The sequence below is a fragment of the Cottoperca gobio genome, unplaced genomic scaffold, assembly GCF_900634415.1.
Source record: "Cottoperca gobio unplaced genomic scaffold, fCotGob3.1 fCotGob3_369arrow_ctg1, whole genome shotgun sequence".
Classification (NCBI taxonomy): domain Eukaryota; kingdom Metazoa; phylum Chordata; class Actinopteri; order Perciformes; family Bovichtidae; genus Cottoperca; species Cottoperca gobio.
Window position 1 is genome coordinate 30,892 of NW_021166964.1, and position 9,600 is coordinate 40,491.

A 9,600-nucleotide genomic window follows, 5' to 3' on the forward strand; every position below is an offset into this window, starting at 1 on the left:
TATATATATATATATAGATAGGATATATATATATACCAGATATATATATATACTGTATATATATACAGTATATATATATATATATATATATAGTTATATATATATACTGTATATATATATATATATATATATATATATACAGTATATATATATATATACTGTATATATATACAGTATATATATATATATATATATATATATATATATACATACAGTATTGCATGTTTTCGATGGTCAGACAGTCGTTTGTTCTTTGTTATTTATTCAGCAGCTTCAGATCAGCGCCTCTTCATGATGTAATCTCACTGAAGCATTAGAAACGCTGATTCTGTCTCACCTCGTTAGGGTTAATGCTCACATGAGACGTCCTCTGCTTCACCCGTCTTCAACACGTCAGGCCTTCACGTCTTTACATGTAATGTATTGACATGCAGTACAAGTAGCAACTCCATTCAGCATAACTGTCTGATTTCAATGATTAATGTTCACGCGTCTGTAACTTACAGCACAGGGTTACCTGATGCTGTGACTCTCTCTACTAATTGATTGTATCTTAGTTGTTTTCTGCACTTGTGAAGTATATGTTATTATAAAACTGCTACATTCAACATCAACTGAATTATTGGTCATTGTATTTATATTATTTGCTAAATTCTTTCAGCAAAAATATCTAAAAGTTAGACCTTTTATGGGTGTAATGAAACTATTGAGTTGCATTGTGGGAAATGTAGTGTCTGGTGTTTTGGAGCTTGACTCAAACTAGAGAGCTGAAAGTCGGGATATTTCAGCCTCGACTGCTTTGAGTAAGTTGCTCGACTTCATGGAAGTTTTTCACAAAATTACACATTTTCATATTGTGTGCTTTGTGCAGGAACCTTTTATTTGTTATTAGCACAACACGCCTGTCATTGCACACAATGTAAAAGCACATAAACATCTCCACTGTTTCACTAACTGATAACAAACTAACAGTGTTTGTGTGGATGTGAAGAGTTTTCCAACAGAAGCTCTGCAGGAACGTCGACTGTAATACGTGATGTGAGGCGATAAAAAAACAAAAGGAAGTGGTGAGGAAGATCATTGTTCTGGTTAGAAGCACTCAGACTTCACAGAGTGAAGAAACATCCAGCATGAATTGTTCACTTTGACCTGCGACTGCTTTCTCTGTTTGTTCCAGAAAGGCTCCAAGCGCAGCTGGCAGATATCGAGTGTGTGGGGAGAGAGAGGGAGAGTTTGGAAGGAAGGGATGTAATACCAAATGTGGCACATGGGCTCTTCATCCATCGGCTTCACATGCAGAGGTTGCAGTGGGTGTGTATATGCAGATGTATCCACCTCTGCCTGAGGGACGTTACTGTACACATGGACATCTTGCAGTGAACGAGTGGAGACGCTGCAGGGATGATGTCATGCCAGAGATTAGTCAAATAAATAGAAAGTACCGTCGTTGATGAAGAGGAGAAGAAGTGCTTCTGAAGTAAAAGGAATCTGATTCTCTTTGTTTCCCAGATGACACAGTTCCCTCCGACGCACCTGTCCACCCGTCCAGGTGTGCAGAGACACGGACACAACAGCCACAGTGTGAAAACACTGGAACAAATAGAAGTACTCACTACGCAGAAGAGCCTCTTCAGTCTGTGTCTACTGTGTGTTATTCGACATGTATGTGTGGTATACATGTATATATATATATATATATATAGAGTAGATATATATATATATAGATTATGAGTGTATATATATATATATAGATATAGATATACACATATATATATATAGAGATATATAGATATATACTGTAGATTATATATATATATATATATAGGTATAGTATACTGTATATATATATATATATATATATATATATATATATATATAATATATATACAGTATATATATATATCCCCTCACTCGCGAACAAGACCCCGAGGTACTTGAATTCCTTCTCTTGGGGTAAGGCTCATCCCTACCCGGAGTAGGCAATCCCCCGGTTCCTGCTGAGAGCCATGGCCTCAGATTTGGAGGTGCTGATCCTCATCCCAACCGCTGCACACTCGGCTGCGAACCGATCCAGTGACTGTTGAAGTCACAGACCGATGATGGCCATAAGGACCACATCATCTGCAAAGAGCAGCGATGAGATCCTCAGGTCACCGAACTGCAAACCCTCTCCTCCACGACTACGCCTCGATATCCTGTCCATGAAAATCACGAACAGGATTGGTGATAAAGCGCAGCCCTGGCGGAGGCCAACATTCACTGGAAACGAGTCCGACTTACTGCCGAGTATCCGGACACAACTCTCGCTTTGGGTGTACAGGGATTGGATGGCCCCTCAAAAGTGACCCCCTCACCCCATACTCCCTCAGCACCTCCCACAGTATCACCCGGGGGGACCCGGTCATACGCCTTCTCCAGATCCACAAAACACATGTAGACCGGATGGGCGTACTCCCAGGCCCCCTCCAGGATCCTTGCAAGAGTAAGAGTTGGTCTGTTGTTCCATGACCAGGACGGAATCCGCATTGTTCCTCTTCCATCAGAGGTTCGACTACCCGGCCGAACCCTCCTTTCCAGTACCTTGGAGTAGACTTTACCGGGGAGGCTGAGAAGTGTGATATCCCTGTAGTTGGCACACACTCTCTGGTCCCCCTTTTAAATAGGGGAACCACCACCCCGGTCTGCCAACCCCTAGGCACTGTCCCAGACTACAATGTTGACGAGGCGTGTCAACCAAGACAGCCCCCTCAACACCCAAAGCCTTCAGCATTTCTGGACGGATCTCATCAACCCCTGCGGCTTTGCCACTGTGGAGTTGTTTGACTACCTCAGTGACTTCCGTCAGGGGAAATTGACGATGATCCCCCATCAGCTTCCAGCTCTGCCTCTACCATAGAGGGCGTGTTAGTCGGATTCAGGAGTTCCTCAAAGTGCTCCTTCCAGCGGCCGATAACCTTCTCAATCAAAGTCAGCAGGGTCCCACCCTTGCTGTACACAGCTTGGATGGTTCCTCGCTTCCCCTCCTGAGGTGCCGGATGGTTTTCCAGAAGCACCTTGGTGCCGACCGAAAGTCCTTCTCCATAGCTTCTCCGAACTTCTCCCACACCCGCTGCTTTGCCTCTGACACGGCAGAAGCTGCCCGCCCTTCTAGTCCCTTCGATACCCTGCAACTGTTTCCGGAGTCCTCCCGGATAACATAACCCGGAAGGACTCCTTCTTCAGTCGGACGGCTTCCCTGACCACCGGGGTCCACCACGGTGTTCGAGGGTTACCGCCCCTTGAGGCACCTAAGACCTTGAGACCACAGCTCATCACCGCAGCTTCAGCAATAGAGGTTTTGAACATCGCCCACTCAGGTTCAATGCCCCCAACCTCCACAGGGATGGCTGAAAAGCTCCGCCGGAGGTGTGAGTTAAAGATCCCCAGGACAGGGGCTTCCTCCAGACGTTCCCAGTTCACCCGCACTACCCGTTTGGGTTTACCAGGTCTGTACAGAGTCTTCCCCCACCCCTTGATTCAACTCACCACCAGATGGTGATCAGTCAACAGCTCCGCCCCTCTCTTCACCCGAGTGTCCAAAACATGCGGCCTCAGATCAGATGATACGATTACAAAATCGATCATTGACCTTTGGTCTAGGGTGCTCTGGTACCACGTGCACTTATGAGCATCCTTATGTTCGAACATGGTGTTTGTTATGGCCATTCCATGACTAGCATAGAAGTCCAACAACAAACGACCTGTATATATAGTGTATATATATACAGTTTATATATATACAGTATATATATATATATACAGTTTATATATATATACAGTATATATATATATACAGTATATATATATATACTGTATATATATATATATATATACAGTATATATACTTTATATATATATATATATATATATATATACAGTACATATACATACACAGTATATATATATATACAGTATATGTATATATATATACAGTATATATATATATACACTGTATGTATATATATATACAGTATATATATATACTGTATATATATATATATACTGTATATATATATATATATATACAGTATATATATATATATAAATTACACTGTATATATATATATATATATATATATATATATATATACACTATATATATATACTGTATATATATTTAAGCAATAGCTCATGACAGGCCGTGGTATAACCCCCCTTAACTGTGATATAATGAGCATATATCACGGTCTGAAGTGAGCTATTGCTTTTATAAAACGGTTACCAAGGGTTACCAGCCTGTATAGTACGTGTTTGATTATTGTCATTTCACGCTGATATTATTTATAATAAAAGCAACCGAACGAATGGAACTCTGTTCTTATTTACATAGTAAAGCTTTGTAATTTATTTTTAACAGCTGTAACGGTGTGGACTGCTTTAAGTGAACTCTGCTCTTCATATTAGCTCTGCGTTAAACGTACTGAACGTCCGTACTGCCCTCAGGGAAACACACACAGTTCATTCTTTAATACTGCTCGGCTGCAGAGGCTTAAAGCAGCGATATATAAAACGCAGATCACATGTTTAATCTGTGGGTAACTGCTGTTTGATCATTAGTGCTGGAGGTGCAGCAGGTTTCAGATGACAGTCTGTGCACCCCAGAAGTGTGAGTGCAGTCGTGAACCCTCTGAATACTGCATGTCCATGCTGTCGTTCAATCAGGGGGGGTCGTCACACACACACACAGCTGTAACAATACAACTGTTTCTCTTGTCTCTCTGGACAGTTACAGGTAAAGTTGTGCAGAAAACTTTTACGGAACACTTTGTGCATATTAACACTTTAAATCTCCATTATTCCCACTCATCCCCTGCCTTCATTAACCTGAGCTCGTAAAGAGCGGCAGGAACAGATGCAATATGGCAGGATATCGTCTGGGAGACGTCTGCGTCGTGATGGAGGGAAGCCGTTTAACATGCTGGTGAAGTACTGCAGCCACACTTAAGATCTGTGTAATATTAATGTACATTATGCAGTTCACTGACGCCCACGCAGCCACATTTATGAGGGCAGAAAGTGATATTCATTAAAAGATATAATCTTTTAATCAATGGATGGATCTGTTAGAGTTCCTCTTGTATTTAGGACAGCAGGTTCTTGTTTGTGTTGGAGAGAAGAGGAGGGAGATGATTGTGACGCAGACACACTGCAGGACATCACAGGGCTGTCTGGACTCCTTCATTTAATGCACATTATAATGTGCAGCGTGTCCTCGCCTGCCTCCAACACATCATGTCATTATGAACTACATCTGAGCACCCTGGCACTTTGTGTACGTTGTGTGGAAGTCCAGACTGAAACGTCGACTCTTTAATAAATCAATGAAGAGGGAATAAGAATGTGTGCAGCTCCTCCCTGAATCACAGCAGCTCAGCAGTGAACCAGGAGAGTGCAACACCAGTGATCCCAATGTCAGCCAAGCGTGCCAGGAGTAGTGGGTGGGAGATTGTGTCGAAGGCAGCGGTGAGGTCGAGGAGGATGAGGATGGTGAGCAGTCCAGAGTCAGCTGCACGGAGGAGGTCGTTGGTGATTTTAACCAGAGCTGTTTCGGTACGGTGCATTGGGCGGAAACCAGATTAGAAGGGTTAATGGAGGTTGTTTGAGTCGAGGTGGGACTGGAGTTGAGCGGCAACCACCCTCTCAAGGGTTTTTTGAAATGAAGGGAAGGTTGGAGATGGGCCTTGACTGCTGCAAGCAAAGTCAGTGGCAGCGTTCAGGGGAGATATTAGGATCATTATATCCTTATATATAATGATATATTAAATATATAAAAAAATATATAAAGATATATAAAGATATATAAGATATATAAATATATAAAGATATATGAATATATATAACGATATTTAACGATATATAATGATATATAAATATATAAAAATATATATAATGATATATAAATATATAAAAATTATATATAAAGATATATAAAGATATCTAAATATATATAAAGATATATGAATATATATAAAGATATTTAAAGATATATAATGATATATAAATATATAAAAATATATATAAAGATATATAAAGATATATAATATATATAAAGATATTTAAGATATATAATGATATATAAATATATAAAAATATATATAAAGATATATAAAGATATATAAATATATATAAAGATATTTTAAGATATATAATGATATATAAATATATAAAAAAATATATCAAGATATATAAAGATATATAAATATATATAAAGATATATGAATATATATAAAGATATTTAAAGATATATAATGATATATAAATATATAACAATATATATAATGATATATAAATATATAAAACTATATATAAAGATATATAAAGATATATAAATATATATAAAGATATATGAATATATATAAAGATATTTAAAGATATATAATGATATATAAATATATAAAAATATATATAAAGATATATAAAGATATATAAATATATATAAGATATTTAAAGATATATAATGATATATAAATATATAAAAATATATATAAAGATATATAAAGATATATAAATATATATAAAGATATATGAATATATATAAAGATATTTAAAGATATATAATGATATATAATGATATATAATGATATATACTGATATATAATGATATATAATATGATATATAAGATATATAATGATATATAAGATATATAAAGATATAATGATATATAAAGATATATAAATATATATAAATATATATAAAGATATATGAATATATATAAAGATATTTAAAGATATATAATGATATATAATGATATATAATAATATATAAAGATATATAATGATATATAAAGATATATAAAGATATATAAATATATATAAAGATATATGAATATATATAAGATATTTAAAGATATATAATGATATATAATGATATATAATGATATATAAAGATATGTAAAGATATATAATGATATATAAAGATATATAATAATATATAAAGATATATAATGATATATAAAGATATACAATAATATATAATGATATATAATGATATATAATAATATATAAAGATATATAATAATATATAAAGATATATAATGATATATTAAGATATATAAAGATATATAATGATATATAAAGATATATAATGATATATTAAGATATATAATTATATATAAAGATATATAATGATATATAAAGATATATAATGATATATTAAGATATATAATAATATAAAGATATATAATGATATATAAAGATATACAATAATATATAATGATATATAAAGATATATAATGATATATAAAGATATATAATGATATATTAAGATATATAATAATATATAAGATATATAATGATATATAAAGATATACAATAATATATAATGATATATAATGATATATAATGATATACAATAATATATAATGATATATAATAATATATAATAATATATAAAGATATATAATGATATATAAAGATATATAATGATATATTAAGAATATAATGATATATTAATATATATAATGATATATAAAGATATATAATGATATATTAAGATATATAATAATATATAAAGATATATAATGATATATAAAGATATACAATAATATATAATGATATATAATGATATATAATGATATATTAAGATATGTAATGATATATAAAGATATATAATGATATATTAAGATATGTAATAATATATAAAGATATATAATAATATATAAAGATATATAATGATATATAAAGATATATAATGATATATAAAGATATATAATAATATATAAAGATATATAATGATATATAAAGATATATAATGATATATAAAGATATATAATGATATATAAAGATATATGAATATATATAAAGATATTTAAAGATATATAATGATATATAATGATATATAATGATATATAAAGATATGTAAAGATATATAATGATATATAAAGATATATAATAATATATAAAGATATATAATGATATATAAAGATATACAATAATATATAATGATATATAATGATATATAATAATATATAAAGATATATAATGATATATAAAGATATATAATGATATATTAAGATATATAAAGATATATAATGATATATAAAGATATATAATGATATATTAAGATATATAATTATATATAAAGATATATAATGATATATAAAGATATATAATGATATATTAAGATATATAATAATATATAAAGATATATAATGATATATAAAGATATACAATAATATATAATGATATATAATGATATATAATGATATACAATAATATATAATGATATATAATAATATATAATAATATATAAAGATATATAATGATATATAAAGATATATAATGATATATTAAGATATATAATGATATATTAATATATATAATGATATATAAAGATATATAATGATATATTAAGATATATAATAATATATAAAGATATATAATGATATATAAAGATATACAATAATATATAATGATATATAATGATATATAATGATATATTAAGATATGTAATGATATATAAAGATATATAATGATATATTAAGATATGTAATAATATATAAAGATATATAATAATATATAAAGATATATAATGATATATAAAGATATATAATGATATATAAAGATATATAATAATATATAAGATATATAATGATATATAAAGATATATAATGATAAAGATATATAATGATATATAAAGATATATAATAATATATAAAGATATATAATGATATATAATGATATATAATGATATGTAAACATATATAATAATATATAAAGATATATAATGATATATAAAGATACATAATGATATATAAAGATACATAATGATATATAAAAATATATAATGATATATAATGAGAGTCACAGGAGTACTTTTGATACTTAAAGCACATTTTGCAGATATAACTTGACATTTTCAATGCAGGACTTAAACTTGTATAATAACTTTATAATATAAAATGACATAATAACAAGTTAAAGTACAACATCACCCCTGAGATGAATAAATTAGCATACAATGGTAATACCACAATCCAAATACTTTAAAGATAAATATAACTTTTGATGGTAAATCTGCTGTCGTAGCAACTTTTGAGCAGAGTAAATATTTGAGTGTTCATGATGATCGTGACAGTTTGTGCGTTGAGTTCTGGAGGTTGACCTGCTGTGACGCTCGTCTCACTTTAATCTTGTTCATCTCTCCCAAGTGAGATTAATGTCACAGGAACAGCAGATCAATATCCATGTTCCCCCGGGGAGGGAGATTAATGTGGGACGATGAGCCGCTTGAAAGGCTGTTAAGTAGAACCCCCCCCTCCCCCCCCCCCCAAGGAGATCATTCACATCTTAATTAGCTGCTAATGGGACAGAAAGTGACATAATGTGTGTGTATGTGTGTTTCTATCACATCAGCACTTAATAAGATTTAAACTCAAGTGGTCGACGAAGAAGCTGCTGCAGCCGAGTTATTAATTACAGACGCCTGGTGTTAGTGCATGATCCTGTAACTACAGGAGGCATAATAACCCTCTCACCATGGCATAATGACCGTCTCACCATAGTATAATAACCCTCTCACCATGGCATAATGACGCTCTCACCATGGCATAATGACCCTCT